At 42.7% G+C, this 23354-nt stretch overlaps 1 pseudogene; it reads left to right on the top strand.

Moving 5' to 3' along the window:
* Positions 1–23354, top strand: part of LOC139028877 (uncharacterized) — a 52203-nt pseudogene that overhangs the window by 2701 nt on the left and 26148 nt on the right.

The following is a 23354-nucleotide window of genomic DNA, read 5'->3' as shown; positions in this document are numbered from 1 at the left end:
ACTCCTGCAGAACAGCCTCAACTAGACCAAACACAATATTAATGAATCTTTTACCTCTGCATATCATTAGTTCCCTAACGAAGGACATCCAGATCAATGATTGGAAATGAAAGATCATATAAATAAATTAGTCCCACCGATAGTGTGCCACACCAATCAATGGCCCATGTTAAATGCTTATTAGAGGAAGAGAGGAGGAGGGAAAGGAGTGGGTGAGGAGGATGGGATAGGTTGGAGGGTACAGGGATGAGGCCGAGGCTGGAGGGGAGACGGGGTATATATAAAGATATTGTTCTGTGGGTTAAACTGTAGGAGGTTGTCTGTATGTGACTGGCCTTATACATGTGGTAGTTTCAGAAAAGTTTGGCAACGGCGGTAATGTAAATATCATGTTGGACTGTGAAGATTGGGCTGATGTTTCACACCAGCAGGTGTCAGTGTTGTCTGTTGAATACAGTAGGTTGCCGTGACAAAGCCTACTAACACCACTTATAACACTGAGTTATGTCGTTGATTGCTATTTTTCTACAATTATGGAATGTGCTGTCATTCACAACTAAGAGAAATGAGTGTCATTAAATAATGTTGACTGAAAGTGCCCATTGTCATCTAACAAAGGTTGGACCTTGCTGAAAGTAAACACTTCATAGTCGATTTACAGAATGATAATGAGAACTCTTGTCTTTCAATGTTCCTTTCCCCACYTACTTTGCAATGGTAGTTCCCAGTCCTGCTGGTGTTAGTCAGGGCAGCAGCGGGGTCATGGTAATACTACCCCTGTTATAACCCCTCATCTCAATGTAACACATTTGTCAGGACATACGTGATGACAACACCCCCCAAATGTCTCTCTGACAGGCAGGAGGTGAACGGGGGTGTAATGCCATCACAGAGGACATGATTGGATGTCACGGCACCGGTCAAGCACGAAGGCTCATCTTGCGTGGTCCGATGGACACTTATTTAACGGGACGTCACAGTCAGGATGGTCATTGGCCGGAAGACAGATGCCCTAATGGGATCAGACACAGTGTTTCAACTCAACCGCCCAAATATGGTGGGGACAAAAGAGCATTCTGTGTGGAAACAACCTTAAAGCTGGGGGTATGTCTTTGAACAGCCCTGTAAGTGTTAGCAGTAAGTAGAAAGACCTTTCCTCTCCTCCATTTTGGCCTGTTTCCCTCCTGTAATGTTTGCGTGTATGTGCGTGTGTGTGTGCGCGTGTAGAGGGAAGGCCTTGTTTATAATGGTGCGTCTTAGCTAATTTCGGTAATGTGATCCAGCTCCCATTGGCTGACAGTTTAATGACTATTATTTGTGTCACCCTCCCTCATAAAGCATTGGCTGTAAATGGCAGTGTGCAGGAAACTAGGGTATGAATGACAGCACGCCTTGCTATATGATATCTATTGTTTTAATTAAGTGAAAGTGATTGTGACATTTATTGGATTCCAAGTTACTTGTTAATGGCAGTCGGGAAAAAAGTCTGAGTAAATTATCATTGCTTATATTACATAAATAATTTGTAAACCCTTTGCTAATGATTACACATTATTCTCCCACTGTGCCTGTCCATTCACTTGAAATATATCACATATAAAAACTTTGGATCGGTAATGCATTGAAAAAATGACCATCTTGACATAGTCCTATTGCGCTTATAATTGTTACAGATTTTTTTTAATCAAACCTGTGTCCTTTCTGTAAAGAGCAAACTTGCATTCTCTATCAAGAGTTAGTGTTAGAAGTCCCAGTAACAACCAAATCCCAAAGCACCTCCCTTCATCACCCTGTCGGTGTGTCTGTCTGTTTGATCCTTGAGCTCTCTCAGATGTCTGGAGCGGAGCGTGATCATGTTGTTGTATGATGTCACTGGTCATTCTCGTCAACAGGCTTGCCACCAGCTTGCCAGTTTGGGGAACATATTCCTTGGCAGGGTGGCACGTTCGTCACACACTGGTCGCTGGGCGAGCCAAGGTCGGATCTGTCTCCCGCACACCAGTGTTTTCTGACAGGCCTGCCACAACGATGATTGCGTAATGCGGACGCGGCCAAGCGGCCTGCGAGCCAAGCCTGACATGCCGTCAAAAGGAGCAGCCAGACGTCCGCGTAAGCCTCCTTTTTCCTTGTCAAACCTCACAGCCTATCTTGTCCTATACGGCTTTGCTGTGTCAAGACCTCTGTGTTTCCATCCAACCTGCCTGTATGTCTGTCTGTCGCAACCTTCACTGTATCAAATGGAGCAATCCTATCTGTGTGTCTCTCGGTTTTATATTTTGTGTTTCTCTGGCATTAAAGCTGCAATATGTACCTTTTTGGGCGACCTGACCAAATGCACATAGAAATGTGTGTTATAGACCTGTCATTATCACTGAAAGCAAGTCTAAGAAGTGATAGAACAGATCTATGTCGCTATTTCTATCCTGCCCGTGCTTAATTTTTGTTTTTGCATCTTTTACTTTCAGTTTTGTTCACCAGCTTCAAACAGCTGAAAATGCATTATTTTTGTTTATGGGAAAGATACTTCAAAGCGGTTTAGATGGTACAATGATTCTCTACACTATACATATTCTGTGACATAAACTGAAATTAGGCAAAATATAAAATTTAATTTTTTTATTTTTTATTTCACCTTATTTAAACCGGTTAGGCCAGTTGAAAACAAGTTCTCATTTACAACTGCAACATGGCCAAGATAAAGCAAAGCAGTGCGACACAAACAACACAGAGTTACACATGGAATAAACAAACGTATAGTCAATAACACAATAGAAAAAGTCTAGATACAGTGTGTGCAAATGGCGTGAGGAGGTAAGGCAATACATAGGCCATAGTAGCGAAGTAAATGCAATTTAGCAAATTAACACTGGAGTGATAGATGTGCAGATGATGATGTGCAATTAGAAATACTGGTGTGCAAAAAAGTAAAGAAAAACAATATGGGGATGAGGTAGGTAGATTGGATAAGATATTTACAGATGGGCTGTGTACAGCTGCAGCGATCGTTAAGCTGCTCAGATAGCTGATGCTTAAAGTTAGTGAGGGAGATATGTCTCCAACTTCAGCGATTTTTGCAATTCGTTCCAGTCARTGGCAGCAGAGAACTGGAAGGAAAGGCGGCCAAAGATGTTGGCTTTGGGGATGACCAGTGAGATATACCTGCTGGAGCGCGTGCTACGGGTGGGTGTTGTTATGGTGACCAGTGAGCTGAGATAAGGGGGGACTTTACCTAGCAAAGACTTAAAGATGAATTCGAATTTTAGAAACCAGGAAATGGCTGAGCGATTTCTGCGTAGTACATCTTTTATGTTTAATATCAATTCCCAGTTAAAATATACCAAGTGAATTCCTTTATGTTGTCTTCGAATGAGCAATTGGAAGCATGGGAAATCTTTCAGAATGTGCATTTTCAGTGATTCTCCAACCTCTGCCTGTCCATCTGTCCTTCCCTCTCCCAGTGGTCTGAGCTGGACAGACCAACAGACAGGCCAACTAACGGCCCAAAACAAGCTTGATGGGTGTATGATTCAGAGGACTAGCTGAGATCTGTTATGATCGGCCGCCCGAGGTACCCGAGGGCCTTTTTACAGGCACCCGAGACAAATCCCTGTCATGTGTGCTTAGGAGCTGAAAAAGGACTGGCCTTTTCACTGCCTGAAAAATGTGGAGGGAATATGTTGAGACAGGGGAGAGATCAGTCACGGAGAGATGAGAGAATTATAGAGACATTTAAGGAGTCCTTCAACACACAAGAGATCGAGCATCATGTCATTGCTCTCTGAGGACATTTAGCAAACGCTGCACACAGACCTTTAGGAATAGGATAGATGTATCTCTCCCACTCGTGGAATCTAATGGAACAACATAACCACAGCCTACTGTACAGAAAACCTAATTGAGATTTGATTGATCCACTCAGACGAAGGAGTTGAATACAGAAATGGTATACTTCCTCTACTGTTGCTTTCATTTTTTCAAACAGGAGGTTATTTCAGAGGCCTTTTTCTTCATGCAACAATGGGAGATTATAGCCAATATTGGTGTAAATTAAAAAGTATGATAGAAAATGTTCTCCCTAAACTCTGTGATCATCTATGATAAATGTACTAAATTACTATCCATCCATGTGGCTTTTGAGTCCAGTATGTATTACATGAAGCAACATGACTTGATTTTGCTTTACATTCCCCAACTCGGGAGCATGCAGCCGTGCCTTTCAGCGCCTTGGACTTGCCTTTCAGCGCCTCTCCTCTCTCTCCTCCACATCATAAACATGACACCCTGTAAGCACCAGCTGCAGGTCCACCACCATAAAGAGTCTTTATGTGTCCGGCCATGCAGTCATCATTCATTCATAGGCTAGGGTCAGMGGAGTCTGAGGAACCTGGGCACTCTGTGTCTTCAAACTGGGGAGCAATAGAGAGGAAAGAGAGGAGGAGAGCGGTGTTAGAGAGGCATAGAAGAAGAAGAGAGTTTGTATACAGGATAGCGAGACAGACATGTGTAGAAAGAGGAACACACACGAGGTGTAGTATAGAAGGAGAGAGCAGGAGAAGAAAAATAGACATGAAAACGTTGAGTAATAGGGAGCGGGAGAGATGGAGGAGAGATTTCGAGGTCAAACATTTGCACAGTGTGTTATGGTGACCTCTCGCTTGGCTGTTTTCTCAGCCTTGCTCCTGTGAACCGGGCCAGAGTGCTGTGTAGAGAGGGGCACAGCCTGGGTTAAATAGATCTGTCAAGGCCTGCTAACTGTGTAGAGAGGGGCACAGCCAACAACAACATGTGCCACAACAACAGAGCTGGCCAGCTTCACACATGTATAGTATTTAAGGATGCAGAATTAAATCAATGTCCATGAATTTTGGAAAAAAAAGACTTAGGGGTACATTTCCATTTTCGTAATGCAAAAGCATTATAGAAAGACCAAACAATACCGTAAAAATTATAATAATCTCACACTATGAATTCATTTGAKACTTTTCTTCAACAATTTGCGATATGAAGAGGCGATTATTTAACTAGAGAAGTAAATTGAGCAATACATAAATACAGTTGCCTCTTCATAACGCACATTGTTGATGAAACGATTCCAATTAAATTAAGCTGCCAATTTATAATGAGCTTTATGGTAATTTTGGGACTTTGCACAATGCTTTTGCACTACTTCCATGTCGTAATTAGTGCCCTTTAAATTGTAAAAACTATAAACGTCTGCCCTCGAGTACACTTCTGTCAGTCCAAAAGGTCATTTTAGAAACTCTACAACAGTGTTTAAGTTTTGTTTTTAGAAATGACAAGAGAGAGAGAGAGAGAGAGATAGAGAGAGCAAAAGACAAGGAAAGAGAAATGATGCCCCTTGTTGTGAGACTCTGTCCATCTCGATGTACCGTTGGAGGTTGTTGCAGCTGCCAAAATTCTCCTAAAAGTGCTGACTCCAAAGAGATCCCATGTTGGTGGGAAACTAGCAGTTTCGTAAACCCCAGGCCAGAGTTAGTGGTGATCAAGAGTGACATCAATCATCAGAGACCTTCATGTCCAATGAGAACACCTGTCTGACTCTCAGGGTGAAAGTGGACAGAGGGATGCCACAGCAAATTATGTTTCATATGTGTTTTCCTATGTCATAGTGCACTGACCGACACAAATTACTAGGACACACAAATAGAAACAAGTTGTATTGTAGACAATATGCCAAACTATATTTGGAGTATTTTTTATACTGTTCTTTTTTATGAAGTTTGTATACCAAATTGGGTCACTGGAGTAGTCCTGCATATAACGATAATAGGCATAGCCTGCACCCTTAAAAAACATTTTTTCAAAAGGGTTCTTCGGCTGTCCCCATAGGGGAACCCTTTTTGGTTCTAGGTACAACCCTTTTGGGTTCCATGCCGTCTGTGGAAAAGGTTCTACATGGAAACCAAAAAGGTTCTACATTGAACCAAAAGGGTTCAACTTGTGAGCTGTGGAGAGAGAAAGAGAGAGGGCGAGAGAGAGAGTGGCAGAGAGAGAGAGTAACAGAGAGAGATCAGATTCATACAAGCTTATGGTCTTATATACTGTAGCTACTTTAAGACAGACCCAGCACGATTAGACTACCAGAGTGACAGTCAATGGGCTGGAGAGAGGGATTATTTTACTCCCAGTGATATTCATGTAGAGAAGCGTGGTGGATGCTATTATGGATGAAGTAGGCCTATATCAGATTTTCAAAATTGAACGAGTCATTAACTAGGGGTGGAGCTAGGGTTGGACAGACTGCATAGAGGATAAACTAAGAACACAGCTGTATCAAACATGGTCAGTTTAATTTCTTTGTAACTAACAGTATGTACTCAGTCACTGTAGGCAGCTTGGCAATACAAATCTATGTTTAGTTTGCGTAAATTATGTAGGAACTGTTCCTTTATTATTGATAATCATAGGCTACTTTCTATTTGAGGCCTTCTCTTGAAAAGTGTTAAGAAGGTTGCTTGTGAATCTTGGATGCGATGATGTGTACAGTCCGATATGAGAGGAGACACGGAGCAGAGGGCTGATACAGTGGATGTAACGTGAACACAACACTTAGACAATATTGTGAAAGGAAATAGAGGAAGAAGAAAAACAACAAACTAACCGTGTTCCACAAAATTACACACAAAAAATTGTCTCTGATGAATTGGCACTTAATTACCGCTTGATTAGCATAATTATGCATGTTAATAGCATCTCAAATGAATTGCAGTTGTCAGAAGGGAGGAAGCATCTGTAGTGGTGGCTGAATGATACATATTTCTTCCCCATCCAGCAGCGTTGTGTTACTCTTCCCCCTAAAGTGTTTCCCATTAATCACTACACAGTCGTTTTCCTTTGGAGTGAAATTTTGAGTTTTGGGATAATTGGCCCATTATGGGACGCTCGTCACATCTGTAATAGAGGGCTAACGAGACCCCTGGTGCGTTGGCATTCAGAGAGGAGGATGGCAGAGTTAGGGCATCGCGAGTGGAATGGCGGGTGGAGGTGGGGTATGCACTTATTCTCTTTGTGAATTCCTACATTTTTCATTTCTGACACTTTATTTATAAAACTTTGCTATCTAAAAATGTATTGATCAAATCAAATCAAAATCAAATCAAACTTTACCGTGAAATACTTACTTACAAGCCCTTAACCAACAGTGCAGATCAAGAAGAAGAAAATATTTACCAAGTAGACTAAAATAAAAAGTAATAATAAAAAGTAACACAATAAAAATAACAATAGCCAGGCTATATACAGGGGGCACCGGTACTGAGTCAGTGTGCGGGGGTACAGGTTAGTTGAGGTAATCTGTACATTTACGTGGGGGTGAAGTGACTATGCATAGGTAGCAAACAAACAACGAGTAGCAGCAGTGTACATAAGGGAGGCGGGGTCAATGTAAATTGTCCGGTGGCGATTTTATGAATTGTTCAGCAGTCTTATGGCTTGGGGCTAAAAGCTGTTGAGGAGCCTTTTGGTCCTAGACCTGGCGCTCCGGTACTGCTTGCCGTGCGGTAGCAGAGAAAACTGTCTATAAATTGGGTGACTGGAGTCTCTGACAATTTTATTGTCTTTCCTCTGACACCACCCATTATATAGGTCCTGGATGGCAGGAAGCTTGGTCCTAGTGATGTACTGGGCCGTTTACAAAACCTTCTGTAGCGCCTTATGGTCAGATGCCGAGCATTTGCCATACCAGGCGGTGATGCAACCGGTCAGGATGCTCTCGATGGTGCAGCTGTAGAAACTTTTGAGGATCTGGGGACCCCTGCCAACACTTTTCAGTCTCCTGAGGGGGAAAAGGTTTTGTCGTGCCCTCTTCATAACTGTCTTGGTATGTTTGGACCATGATAGTTTGTTGGCTATGTGGACACCAAGGAACTTGAAACTCTCAACCCGCTCCACTACAGCCCCGTCGATGTTAATGAGGGCCTGTTCGGTACGACAGTGTTGTGTCGTCAGCAAACTTAATGATGGTCTTGGAGTCGTGTTTGCCACGCAGTCGTGGGTGAACAGGGAATACCGGAGGGGACTAAGTACATACCCCTGTGGGGCCCCAGTGTTAAGGATCAGCGTGGCAGGCGTGTTATTGCCTACTCTTACCACCTGGGGGCGGCCCGTCAGGAAGTCCAGGATCCAGTTGCAGAGGGAGGTGTTTAGTCCCAGAGTCCTTATCTTAGTGATGAGTTTTGTGGGCACTATGGTGGTGAACACTGAGCTGTAGTCAATGAACAGCATTCTCACATAGGTGTTCCTTTTGTCCAGGTGAGAAAGGTTAGTGTGGAGTGCGATTGAGATTGGGTTAGGGTGTCCGGGAGGATACTGTTGATGCGAGCCATGACCAGCCTTTCAAAGCACTTCATGGTTACTGATGTGAGTGCCACGGGGCGGTAATCATTTAGGCAGGTTACCTTCCCTTCCTTTGGCACAGGGACTATGGTGGTCTGCTTGAAACATGTAGGTATTACAGACTTGGTCAGGGAGAGGTTGAAAAAGTCAGTGAAGACACTTGACAGTTGGTCCGTGCATGCTTTGAGTACACGTCCTGGTAATCCGTCTGGCCCAGCGGTTTTGTGAATGTTGACCTGTTTAAAGGTTTTGTTCACATCGGCTACCGAGAGCATTATCACATAGTCATCCATGACAGCTGGTGATCTCGTGCATGCTTCAGTGTTGCTTGCCTCGAACCGAGCATAAAAGGCATGTAGCTCGTCTGGTAGGCTCGTGTCACTGGGCAGCTCTCGTCTGGGTTTCCCTTTGTAGTCCGTAATAGTTTTCAAGCCCTGCCACATCCGACGAGCATCAGAGCCGGTGTAGTAGGATTCAATCTTAATCCTGTATTGACGCTTTGCTTGTTTGATGGTTCGTCTGAGGGCATAGTGGGATTTCTTGTAAGAGTCCGGATTAGTCTTGGCGCCTTGAAAGCGGCAGCTCTAGCCTTTAGCTCGATGCGGATGTTGCTTGTAATCCATGGGTTCAGGTAGGGCTATGTTCGTATCGTCACTGTGGGGACGACGTCATCGATGCGCTTATTGATGAAGCCGATGACTGAGGTGATGTATTCAACAATGCCATTGGATGAATCCAGGAACATATTCCAGTCTGTGCTAGCAAACAGTCCTGTAGTTTAGCATCTGTGTCATCTGACCACTTCCATATTGAGCGAGTCACTGGTAGTTCCTGCTTTAGTTTTTGCTTGTAAGCAGGAATCGGGAGGAAATAATTATGGGCAGATTTGCCAAATGGAGGACGGGGGAGAGCTTTGTATGCATCTCTGTGTGTGGAGTAAAGGTGGTCTAGGTTTTTTTTCTCCCTGGTTGCACATTTGGTAAAATCGTAGGTCATCCACTTTATTTTCTAATGATTGCACGTTAGCAATAAGTATGTATTAAAGGCAATGGGAGTTTACTCGCTCGCCACCGGATTCTCAGAAGAATGCCTGATCTGCGGCCTCTTTTCCAGCGTCTTTTCTTCACGCAAAAAGCTTGGATCTGGGCCTGTTCCAGTGAAAGCAGGATATCCTTTTCGTCGGACTCGTTAAAGGAATAAGTCTCGTTCAGTCCGCGGTGAGTAATCTCTTTTCGGATGTCCGGAAGTTATTTTCAGTCATAAGAGACAGTAGCAGCAATATTATATACACAATAAGTAAAAAAATAAGTTACACAAAACGCAAAAAAAATTACAAAATCATGGCCTTTTTATGTGTAATGATTTTATGAAACATGTTACAGATTATGCTACACTGTATTTTTTGAAGCTGTGTTGGTGTTGTCTGAGTATATCTGCTAGGTGAATTAGAATGTTTATTAATAGCTGTGTTCCTTGTTGGAGGATTGGCTAACACTGGGCCAACACAAGAGAACAGAGGTTGATATCAGGGTCTTGTGACTGATCAATAAGGAGTCTTGAACTCCGAAAAACCTTCCTGTGTTTGGTAATGAGCAGAATGGCAAACAGGCCACTGGGGCCAGGTTACACACTGAGACGGCAGCTTGAACAAGGGAAGAGAGGGGGGAGAAAGAGAGAGGGAAGGGGGAGGAAAAGAGAGGGAGGGAGAAGGGGAGGGATAGACAAGAGATGAGAGGGAAATGAGAGACAGAGGAGGGGAGCGAGAGTAGAGTGAGTTAGAGATAGATTTCGACGTGTGCCTGGGTCTTCTTACTGCCAAGAGAATCAGGAAAAAAGAGCTACGATTTCTACACAGAAAATTGTCCACATAGATATAATCAGAAACAGTGTAGTAGCACCATTGATCCAGAGAGAGGCTCCTTAGACCTTCCTATTCTTCACTTCTCCTCAGACTCCCTCTGGAGACTGACTGGAACATCATCAGTACAGTTTCAGTATAAGTTACACTGTCTTTGACACTATATTATTCAACCAGTCTTAATTTCTCCTTGAAATTCAACAGTGATATTGATAAGATGAAATTGTAATGAACAAAACAGACAAGTATGAATAGTCTTAAAATAGGTATGTTTCCCTAGTTAGGCCATACAGAGTCTTCCCCCTTCAGTCAGTGTGCAGTGTTTCGCCAAAGTTTGCACTTTTGTTGAGTGTTTGTGGATGCCTAGTGGGTGCGCGTGTGTGTGTGAGTGCGTCCGCGTGCATGTGTGTTGTGTGTGTGTGTGCATCTATGCTCGTGTGTGTAGGCTACTATGTGAGTATCTGGTGGAAGAGAAAGGGGATACCTAGTCTGTTGTACAACTGAATGCATTCAACTGAAATGTGTCTTCCGCATTTAACCCAACACCTCTGAATCAGAGAGGTCCGGGGGGGCGCCTTAATCAACGTCCACGTCATCGGCGCACAGGGATGCGTGTAATGGGATGCTCCAGTGCGGACCGCTGGCTTGGTATCCTTCTGTCAATCCAATAGTATACAGACTACCTCCAAAGCCAGTGAACATCAACAGGGTTGGTCTTGTATTTATATATCTTAGCTGGGCCCTCCACTGCATATGCATTAGCCTGCTCCTGTAATTAGGGTTTGAAAGGTGGCTGAGATGTATGTGTATGCCTTCGTTCCTTAATAAATGCTGTGTTGAAGTGATTTAAGGACTGCTCCGTTCCACTGCTTTTTACAATGAAAACAAGCTTGTCCCTGCAGTAGAAATGACAACACAGGGTGTTTTAGGTAAGCCTCCACTCTTTACTTTGGCGAGTAATGCAAGAACGCTAACTGTCTGTTTTAATGGAAATGAAATGTGTTGGCATAATCTCTCTTTCACGTGCTCTTTGCCGTGCTGCCACACACGTAACATATGTGCACCCCTACAGACACGCACACACACTGGCACAATATGCACACACACACACGTGTGCACGTCCACCTTCATTAGTCTTTCCTCTCACAACACAACCATCTTCAATTTTCTGTTTCTGTTTAGATGTTCTGAGTAAAGGTGTTTCCGGGGGAGGATAAAATAACCATGGTGTTGGGCACAGACAGCAAAGTACTTTTAAGAGTACTTAAAAAATTGACAAATACCTCCATTTGCCTAGTGTTAAATAAGCCTTCACCTCTCAAAGGCAATGACATGCATGACAGGAACATACTCTGGCAATATCACACACAGACACACACAGACAGAGAGAGAGAGAGAGATAATCCAGCGGTTTGCCTTAATGAGAGAGGCCCCTTAGTTTGATAATAGCATACAGTATTTCAACAGCCAGTAGTCCTCTCTCTCTGAGAACGCAAAGCATTAACAGAATGGAACACAGTATTTAGGGATACAAACATTGTATTGGGTAACTCATTTTGCAAAAATATAATGTAAAATATAATGAATATATGAATATAATGAAAAATACAAAGATGATTAGGCAAAGAAACACCCTGATTCTATAAACACTATAAACACCTGATCCTTCCACGATATAGACTGACCTGGTGAATCCAGCTGAAAGCTATGATCCCTTATTGAAGTCACTTGTTAAATCCACTTCAATCTGTGTAGATTAAATGGAGGAGACAGGTTAAATACGGATTCCTAAGCCTTGAGACAATTGAGACATGGATTGTGTATGTGTGCCATTCATGGGAGAACCTTCCAGAAGGACAACCATTTGTGCAGCACTCCACCAAGCAGGCCTTTATGATAGAGTGGCCAGACTCCTCAGTAAAAAGCACATGACAGCCCACTTGGAGTTTGCCAAAAGGCACCTAAAGGACTCTCAGACCATGAGAAACAAGATTCTCTGGTCTGATGAAACCAAGATTGAACTCTTTGGCCTCAATGCCAAGCGTCACGTCTGGAGGAAACCTGGCACCATCCCTACGGTGAAGCATGGTGGTGGCAGCATCATGTTGTGGGGATGTTTTTCAGCGGCAGGGACTGGGAGACTAGTTAGGATCGAGGGAAAGATGAAGGGAGCAAAGTACAGATATCCTTGATGAAAACCTGCTCCAGAGCACTCAGGACCTCAGACTGGAGCGAAGGTTCACCTTCCAACAGGACAACAACCCTAAACACACAGCCAAGACAATGCAGGAATGACTTCGGAACAAGTTTCTGAATGTCCTTGAGTGGCCCAGCCAGATCCCGGACTTGAATCCGATCGAACATCTCTGGAGAGACCTGAAAATAGCTGTGCAGCGACGCTCCCCGTCCAACCTGACAGAGCTTGAGAGGATCTGCAGAGAGGAATGGGAGAAACTCCCCAAATACAGGTGTGCCAAGCTTGTAGTGTCATACCCAAGAAGACTGGAGGCTGTAATCGCTGCCATAGGTGCTTCAACAAAGTACTGAGTAAAGGGTCTGAATACTTATGTAAATGTAATATTTCTGTTTTTTATTATTATACATTTGCAAAAATGTCCAAAATCCTGTTTTTGCTTTGTCATCATGGGGTATTGTGTGTAGACTGATTAGGGAAAAAAACGATTTAATACATTTTACAATAAGGCTGTAACGTAACAAAATGTGGAAAATGTCAAGAGGTCTGAATACTTTCGGAATGCACTGTAACTGATCACATAGTTAATCTCTGATTCTGATATCGGTTGTCATATCTGCATAGGACTGCTGAAGGTTTCAACAAATCTACAGATTAGCAAATGCAATCAAAAACACAGCATTCACTTTTCCCTACCTCTTTATCTCATTTAGCTGCCTTATATCTGTATGCCTGCCCCAGGTTTCAGAAGCTGAATAACAGATCAGACTGATTGGAAATTTAATTAGCACCGTTCCTTTATTATCCTTATTTCTGTCATGGAAACTCAATTGGAGAATCCATATTATTTTCCATTGGGTTTGTAACACTTTCCCCTTCCATAAATAAGTGTTATTACAAATCTTATACTGTATAGAGCGCGACTGTTTGAAAAATACTAGACGGTATTTGGTGACACTGCTCTTCATTTCCGCTCTCAGGGTTTTTACTCTGGTCTCATTGCTCTTCCAGTATAGGCAGTCAGATTATGCAAATTAGTCATACAAGAGCAAGAGAGTGGTGAAACTATCTCCACTTTCCTCTAATATCCATACTCTTCCAGTGTGAAAGAAGGCATGGAGAATACATCCAGCCCTCTCTGAGAGTTGAGGACATTTTGCGGACTCACACTGCTGCTGAGGCTCTCCATTTCGGCCTGCGGATTTGCATCCTTTCCTCCAGCGGGGTTCCGAAAGACGACACTACCGCTTTAGCAGACGACATTTCCTCCCGCTGCCACTCTCTCTCTCTGCGCATTATTGGCACACCCCGTGGAGGTGAAGATGGAGGGATGGAGGGAGGGATGGGTGGAGGGAGCTGAGGTGTCTCAAGGTTGCAGCTGGCAGGCAGGAGCATTTATGGATCGAGATGGAGGATGAGGTTTGAGACAGGCCCTAACTCCCTGTCTTCATTGGGAATTCTCCTCAGGATTATTGGACTCCCGTTTGGAACATTTCCTCAGAAATCATTCACTTTATGTTACACAAAATACATCAGTTTACAGGTTAATCAAATGCATTCCATTTGGAAAGTATACTTAAATAAATAAAAATAACCAAAATAAACATTTTCTTTCATTCAATGTGTATCAGATATCACAACTTGCCTAAACTTTGCGTAAACAATACTGAGTATGTCCTGACCTTTGTATCAGCTCAACCAATTCAGTCCACTATTTACCCAAAATGGTGCACCAAAGTCTCTAAAACTCTCCAATAAGTATAAATAGCATCTAGTTGGACCAGTAACCGAAAGGTTGCTGGATCGAATCCCTGAGCCGACAAGGTTCAAATCTGTCATTCTGCCCCTGAACAAGGAAGTTAACCACCAACAACAACTGCTCCCCGGGCACCGATGATGTGGATGTCATTTAAGGCAGCCTCCCGCACCTCTGATTCAGAGGGTTTCAGGTGAAATGCGGAAGACACATTTCAGTTGAATGCATTCAGTTGTACAACTGACTAGGTGTCCCCCTTTCCCTTTCTCTGGCATGGAAGGGTGTATTGGATATTAACTTACAGAAGACCAGCGCTCCCTCACTCCCATAGACAGCCTGTTAATGCCCTAATGTTCCATTTGCATTATTGATGAGCAAACCCTGTGTCACCTCAAACATAGACTATTTAAGGGGAATAATTTTATGCAAACTACATATCGATGGCCTAATGATCAATTGGTCCCTGGTTTTGTGTTAATATGCAACTGTTGTAGTGTGATATGCATCTTCAATTAGACCCGAGTTGCCCTGCTCAAACAAGCGGTGTGAAACAAGCAGTGTGACCCAATGCATTGTGGGTAATACCATTATGACACTGACAAGTCTCCATTTTGGGTCAAAGCAGCAAACAGCAGGGGCATACACAGAGTGCAATGATTTAAAAAGTAACTGAATTGTCTTTCACAATATTTAATTGTGTGAAGCTAAGTCAATTCTATGAAGACTTTTGATCCTGTACTGCAAACACCCCTGATAAGTAATGCAGCTTGGACACTCTTCAGGGGTAATGGTTAAACGGTACAGTTGCCAGGCAGAGATGGCATGTTTGAAAGGCTGTTGTTGGATAAACATGTCCCTCTTGTCTTACATAACCACATTTACTGGTGTTTACTAGAGCTGAATAGAGATTAGTCTGTCTTTGTTTCCCTCGTTTTAGGAGACGCATGATAAGATAATGATTGAACAACTATTGATAACATAGAGCTATTGATACCATGTTGTTTATTTTGGTACAGTAGAGGACTTTTGTTTTGATTCAACTGAAAGTATAACATTTCTCCCTCGTCTTCTTCTAAAATAGTTTCGGTAAAGATTAGTCATAGAGTAGTATTACAGCTTAGATACTTGCCTTGGGAGTTTTGGTTATTCCATTTCACAGTAAGGAACTTGGAAGGTATTTTGTTCTGTTACTCATTGCCCAAGGCAATATGTTCTGCATATCTTTTAATGACAAGAAAAGGTCAGGGAAGATACATTTACTGATCTGATTGATGTCCAACAGTTTCAACTCCTCTTCAGGGATGCCTCATCTCTCCAAAAAGACAATAATCAATGATGAAATCAATTCTATTTGTTGCTCGTACAATGATGCAAATGGGCTCTGCTAGCGTTGCCATTGTGTCCCTGACAAACTGGGGATCTGGTATGTATTCCAAGAGAAAGCCTGTCTCTTACAGAATGGAGCACGGCTGGCACCACACAGAGGATTTTTTTCTCTCTGATTGATTGGAATCATACATTGATGCTTAGCCGTTCAACAGATACTTTTGAGGAGTGAATGAGTCTAAAAGTAAATTGTTCAAAAGAAGACTTTTAAAACAATCTCCATCAAAAATGTGGTAATGTTCAGGTTTGTAATATATTGTTGTTGTAATAAAGACGTATTACAGTGCCACTGTTTAGTCAGGGTCTCTCAGCTGCGTCTGGTTTGTTCCATTGCCAGGGATTCGATGTCAGAGCAAGAGATTGATTATTGTTCCTCATATGGAGTGCGACGGGACACTAGGGACATGCGTGTCTGCGCATCGTCATTTATATCTATGACCTACAAGATATATGGATGTCAACACTTCCCATCCAATCAAAGATGGATGGCGAATATAAATAATTTAGCGGTCTGGCGTGGAGTGAATACACCTGCAATGGTCTCAGTCCCTCAGCCTGCCCTAACGCCTTGTTTTTTGGGGGGGGGGCCTGTTTTGTTTTGAATGTGTGGAGAGAGTCAAACACACACACACACACACGGCGAGGTGAGCTTGTCCTACTGCTGCTAATCCATCTCTCCCGCTGTGGTCAGCCCCAAGTGCTCATCTTCTCCCCTTTCATTCACACACAAGGCGTCTGTGGCAATGCCTGACACTCTAAATTAAGAGGCCCATAAAGCAGCTCCGCTTTGGGGATCTCAATCACGGGGTGAGGGCCCATCACCACCCCTCAGCCACCCCCCCTCAGCCTGCCGAGTCCCTTTAAAATGAATTAACACCATCTCCTCCAGGACCAGGGATCCTGGGCCAGATTGATGGCCAGGAATAAAACGTCGCTCCTCACTTTTGGCCCTGCCACATATATCAGCTGAAAGGCCCATCGTTTATCAGGCACAATACTGCTATTTAGTATGCTGACTGCTACCATTAGGATAACATATAATAATGTAAAAGGGTTTAAGAGAGGCTCCTTGGGTCAGCGAGCCAGCTGTCAATGGGTTGGATTTAGCTCTGGTTGGCAGCGTTAGGGGGAGATGGAATGAGACTGCTCTGCACCACAGAGCCTGTGGGGTTGGGGCTTTCTGGGTTCTTAGATGAACTAACGGTCTGCATACTGAGGTAAACCCAGGTATGGACATCTATCAATCCATCCATAGGTCGGTCCATCAAACCATCCATCTACTCATCAATTATTTCATCCATCCATCTCATATACAGTACTGCTCATTGGCAAGAGTAGGGCAAAGTGAAATATGGGTATCTGTGGTGCGGCTCAGTGATGGAGTGGAGTGATTGCTCCGGGCATAAGAGGTCTTGGCACTCAAAGTGGATCTGTCAGCAAACCCCAATGGTTTTCACCAATGGAGAGGTTGAGAAAGGGGTAGAGGGCATATTGAGTGAAGAGAAGAGGGAGATAGAGGGAAAAAATGACAGGAACTGCAAAAGAAAGTGATATACAATGAGGGAAAGGGATGAAGAGACATCATTAGAGAGAAAAGGAGGACAGAAAGGTGGATCAAAAGGAAAGAATGACAGAGAGGAAAGGACAGAGGAAGGGACATAGGGAGAGACAGAGGAAGGGACAGAGGAAGTGACAGAGGTTCTGTCTACAGTGACAGTGTCCCCTCTGATGTTGTGTCACTCAGTTTGTTAAAGGACAGTCTTTCTCTCTCTCCTTCTCTCTCTCTCTCTTCTCTCTGTCTCTCTAACACAAGCAGCCCCACCTGCCTGCCAATCACGCTGGTTTTCCTCTGTAAGACAGCTGCTGTCAGAGCTGAAGGCCACTGGTACTCTGAGTCACCCTGAACTAAACCAATCTTACACTTCGGAACCATCATACAGTAACACACACATTACTCCTGTAACACACACATTACTCCTGTAACACACACACTCACACACACTCATTTATTGTATCTTCAGGAGCAGCAATGATTCACTTTATGGTTTACAGAAAATGAGTGGGTATGGTCGTTTCGTGTGTGAGAAAATGTAAGAGTGTGTGTGTGTGCGTGCGTGCCTGTGTAGAGGAGCTAACATTCTTGTGAGTGATGATGCAGAGACTGGATGGGACAGTGACAGAGCTGGTGACGACAGGACCAGTCAGCTCAAATACAGTTTAGGAATAGGGCCAAATACACAGGTCCTGACAGCTGTATAAAGTCCTGGTCTGTGTGCCTACATGAAAAAATACTATTGTATACTATGGTATAGAGACTGTAGTATTTACTGTGGTGTTTTGGACATGACTGTAGTGTACTGTAGTTTTTACAGTTTACTATAGTATAAATATTGGTGCATCACTTCATGTCTTCTTGGAATGCGACACACAGGAACTTGGCTGTAGGATTGGTCTGAAATGTTTGCCCTTAGAGAGTGAGGTCAACTGTTTTGTTTGTCTTTCTTGTTTTGGACAATAAGACACTGGGTTTTTAGCGGGTTCAGTTTTACTCTCCACATGTTTGACCACGATTCAATTTCATTGATGCTTCTTTGAAGCTTTTTTGGCTCCATGGGGGAAGTTGAAAGAAGATGCACAGTAGCACAGGTCATCAGCAAACAGAGACATGGTCCTCTCTAGGATTGGGGTAACAAATATCTGAAATGTACATTACAAATAGGAGTGGACTGAGGGTGGAGCCTTGAGGAACTCCAGCCTCTGGAGAAAACCTGTCAGACGTAGCCATTCCCACACTCACTGCTATTTCCCGCTGTTTTAAAAAAACTCTGTTTTAAAAACTGTTTTAAAAAAACAGCTCCACCACAGACAACATTCTGAAATTGGCAGTAGACACTCATAGAGCTTTTAACAAGAAACAAGTAACCATTTCTGTATTCTTCGACATCAAAAAAGCATTTGAAAAGATGTGGCACAAAGGGCTCCTGTACAGGATGCCAACTTGAATCTTCCAAAACAGATGGTTGTGTTTAAAAGCCTGCCTGGTGGATATAACCTGGAAACAGTTATAAGCCTATAACCTGTAGGGAACACAAATATGGTTATACTTGGCATGTAGGTTTCTCACCTATGGGTGGCACAAATTGGGATATCTGGGAGGGCAATGGGCAAGCTATATGCAAATTAAATACTGTGGTATATACTGTAATATTTACCATAGTGTTTTTGCGGTCTATAGTATACTGTAGTATTTACTATAGTATTCTACAATATAATATACAATTCTATGGTAAGAATTACACATGATCAATGGATACTACCATGTTTAGTATAGTATTATACAGTATACTACAGTTTACTATGGAACTCTATAGTAAGCAGTGTAGTATTCTAAAGTAAAATATAGTATTATTTTTATTTAAAAAAAAGTAAAGTACAGATACCCCCAAAAAATATTGAAGTAGTAATTTAAGGATTTTTAGATTTACACCCCTGTCTGTGCATGCGTGTATATACAGTGGCTTCGGAAAGTATACAGACCCCTTGACTTTTTCCACATTTTGTTACGTTACAGCCTTTTTCTAAAATTGCTAAAACAAATGGATCCTCATCCATTTTTTTGAATTTGATAAAAAAACAGAAATACCTTATTTACAAAATTGAGCTCAGGTGCATCCTGTTTCCATTGGTCATCCTTGAGATGTTTCAACAACTTGATTGGCGTCCACCTGTGGTAAATTCAATTGATTGGACATGATTAGGATAGGCACACACCAGTCCAAATATGGTCCCACAGTTGACAGTGAATGTCAGAGCAATGAGGTCAAATGAATTACCTGTAGAGCTCTGAGACAGGATTGTGTCGAGGCACAGATCTGGGGAATGGTACCAAAAAAGGGAGGTGATCAAGAACACGATAGTCACTCTGACAGAGCTCTAGAGTTCCTCTGTGGAGATGGGAGAACCTTCCAGAAGGACAACCATCTCTGCAGCACTCCACCGATCAGGTCTTTATGGTAGGGTTGCCAGATGGAAGCCACTCCTCAGTAAAAGGCACATGACAGCCCACTTGGAGTTTGCCAAAAGGCACCTAAAGACTCTCAGACCATGAGAAACAAGATTCTCTGGTCTGATGAAACCAAGATTGAACTCTTTGGCCTGAATTCCAAGCGTCACGTCTGGAGGAAACCTGGCACCATCCCTACGGTGAAGCATGCTGGTGGCAGCATCATGCTGTTGAGATGCTTTTCAGTGGCAGGGACTGGGATTCTAGTCAGGATCGAGGGAAATATGAAGGGAGCAAAGTACAGAGAGATCCTTGATGAAAACCTGCTCTAGAGCACTTAGGACCTCAGACTGGGGTGAAGGTTCACCTTCCAACAAGACAACGATCCAAACATATCTGGAGACCTGAAAATAACTGTGCAGCAACGCTCCCCATCCAACCTAACAGAGCTTGAAAGGATCTGCAGAGAAGAATGGGAGAAACTCCCCAAATGTTTTATTTTATTTTATTTCACCTGTATTTAACTAGGCATGTCAGTTTCAAATTCATATTTTCAATGACGGCCTAGAAACAGTGGGTTAACTTGTACAGGTGTGCCAAGCTTGTAGCGTCATACCCAAGAAGACTTGAGGCTGTAATTGCTGCCATAGGTGCTTCATCAAAGTACTTAGAAAGGGTCTGAATACTTATGTAAATGTGATATTTCAGTTGTTGTTTTTTTTAATAACTTAGCACAAAATTCTAAAAGCCTGTTTTCGGTTCGTCATTATGGGTTATTGTGTGTAGATTGAAGAGGGAAAAAACTATGTAATCAACTTCAGAATAAGTCTGTAACCTAACAAAATGTTGAAAAAGTCAAGGGTCTGAATACTTTCCAAAGGCACTGTATGTGTGCTTTATGACCATGGGTAACTCCTCAAACCTAATGCATGTACGTGTTATGTTGTATGTTGTACCTTAATCTGAGCATATTTACCCATACACTATGAGTGAGCCATTTGTGTAGCATGTCTGACTATCAGAAGGGAATTGGTCTGTGCTTCATAAGCATGTCTACGCATGCCTGTTTCCTTTGCCTTCTCTCAGACAATGCTGCCTCCTTCTCATTAAGACAGAAAAAAAACAAATGTCCTCAAGAGGTAACAGGGAGAGAGAGAACAATACCCATTGTGTGTGTGTTTGTGCGCACGTGTGTATGTGTGTATAGATGGGTGTAAGCAGATACCCTTGTTGTGTGTGTGTGTGTTGTGTGTGTGTGTGTGTGTGTGTTGTGTGTGTGTGTGTGTGTGTGTGTGTGTGTGGTGTGTGTGTGTGTGTTTGGTGTGTGTGTGTGGTGTGTGTGGTGTGTGTGTGTGTGTGAACACACAGCAGGCCTATTTCAGGGCCCTGATTTGATTGATAAATCCTCGCTGACGGTGGAGGAGAAAAGAGGCTCCATATAAATGGGAAATTAGCAGCGAACGTCGTCAAAAATAATTAACTCCCCTCCGCACCGCTGTCCATTAGGCCTGACACTCTGACACGGGAGGGGGAAAAAAAACGCTCGTGTCAACTCTGGCAGCCGCCCGCGTTGATCAGATAAACATTTTTTTGCTTTGTTTTGACGCCTGATTACAAAATGATTAGCCGGCGTGCCTGTCTACTCCTTACCCTTCACCTCCCCCGCTGGGTGAGTGACAGATGAGGTGATCCTCTGCTGGGGCCGTGTAAGATGTCTACCTCCGCTCCGTCCTCAGCACTGCTGCATGGGCTACATGACATTGAGGCTCGCTGGGTTTTTAAAAAACAGCTATGTATTCAGTTCACACAAAACCTACTTTTTTATTTTATTAACCTTGATGTTTACAGAGGAGAAAAATGTGTGTGACTAAAGTTGGTGCATTTTGGTGTACTTTCATTGTGAACACGTGGGAGCTCATGTTGAGGTATTATGCTCTATAAAAATGTCTCTTTCAAAAGTGATATTTGTGTTGATGAGAAAATATTTTTGTTGATGTGGTCCATTACAGTATTCTCAATTGCGAGTGTATTATTGTGAAGAGGCTTGTCATTGTCCAGTTATGGATTATGTTAACCATACTGTTCTATCTAGCTGGGTGAGTCATTCATCAAACACTCATGTCCACACCAACTTTACTCCACCACAGATAAGACACTGATAGTATTCCTGGTGTGACTGTATGCTAGAGTAATAACAGTAGGCCAGAGTGTCAACCTGGATAAGACTCTGTCTGACTGCCAGAAGACGATTTGCCAGGAGATATTACTGAATGATCATAATGTCTGATATAGGCTACATAAAGTACATTGAAATTGGATTTACTAGATCAGCTTCGAATGGTTTAATTTACTGAATTAAGAGTCAACTATTTGTGAGGTTTATTTTTGTTCTATTTTCTCTTGTCTCTCTCTGTGAGAGGATGCCCTTTGGTTGCCGGAGTAGCAGTAGAAATGTTTTCACAGATCACCCATAAGGCTTTAGGAGCTGATATATTGAATAAGGCCAATGATAAGAATTTGATAAGGACGGTATCTTAAATCTGTGGATTTATTGATTTACTGCATGTCTGTTTACGGCTGGCACCCTTCTCAGTTCCTCCGTCTCCTTCCTCCCCAAACCGTCCTGAGATATGAGGAGGCTCAGAAAGATAAAAACACATTACGTAATAACATTCCCCTCAGGTGTGGGGTGTAAAAGAATATAGGTACAATCAAACTGAAATCAAACTGATAGGACATGTTCACCTAGTCTTTGTATTACCTCTAATTACATAATGTGGTTGAACCAGTTGAACCTCTGAGCGTTAACACTAATGGCTTAAATGATGGACCTAGTTATAGTGAGGTTATTGAGAAGTATTTTTAATGGAACTTCTGGCTATCTATGTTGGTCCCTAATCACCTGTGGAGAGACCTGTAGTACAATTGAAATTAAAAGTAAGCTGTCCACAAATGCAGGAATACAATCAATGTGTAAATGGTCTCATAATTATTTGGTGTTTATGTGCTTTCATTGCTCTCTTCTGAATATATCATAGTCCACACAATATGTCTCACTGAGCTCAAGGGCATGATAGCTGAACGGTTGTCATCTGTCAGATATACAGTTAAACCTGGTCTGGAAATTCTTTGGTCCAACTGTACACATTCCAGAGTTTAGTATAGCAGCTGAGTAAAAATTGTACAATGTTTCATACATTTTATTATTGTGTCCTTTTTTATAGGGAGGCTGATACGCTGGCTGCTAAAGGAACATAATGCAGGAAAACCATAAAGGCAGGTAACTACTGCCTGTCACCTGAATGCTGTAAATGTTGATCTCCATTTTTGCCAATTACAGTAATAAACAGTATAATTTCAACTTTGGACCTCATTCACACAGGCTGCAAGTCTGCTGGATCCCTGCCAGAGTTTCTCTGGGCTAACTTGTGCCAGTAGTAGCAATCTATCACTGTTAGGCATGCATTTATTATTGGTCATGTCACGGCCGTCGAAAGAACTGGACAAAGTGCAGTGTGGTGAGCGTACATATTCCTTTATTTCATATGACGGCCGACAAAAATAAACAATCCAAACAACCGTGAAGCTAAAGGCTATAGTGCCAACAAACAAAGACAACTTCCACAAAGACAGGTGGGAAAAAGGGCTACCTAAGTATGGTTTCAATCAGAGACAACGATAGACAGCTTCCCCTGATTGATGAACCCTACCACGGCAAAAACATAGAAATACAAATAATAGAACGAAAGAACATAGAATACCCACCAAATCACACCCTGACCAAACAAAATAGAAGACATAA

Source organism: Salvelinus sp. IW2-2015, linkage group LG15 (genome assembly GCF_002910315.2).
Source record: "Salvelinus sp. IW2-2015 linkage group LG15, ASM291031v2, whole genome shotgun sequence".
Taxonomy (NCBI): Eukaryota; Metazoa; Chordata; class Actinopteri; order Salmoniformes; family Salmonidae; genus Salvelinus; species Salvelinus sp. IW2-2015.
The sequence above is the reverse complement of the archived record's forward strand: the minus strand, read 5'-3'. Positions and strand labels throughout refer to the sequence as shown.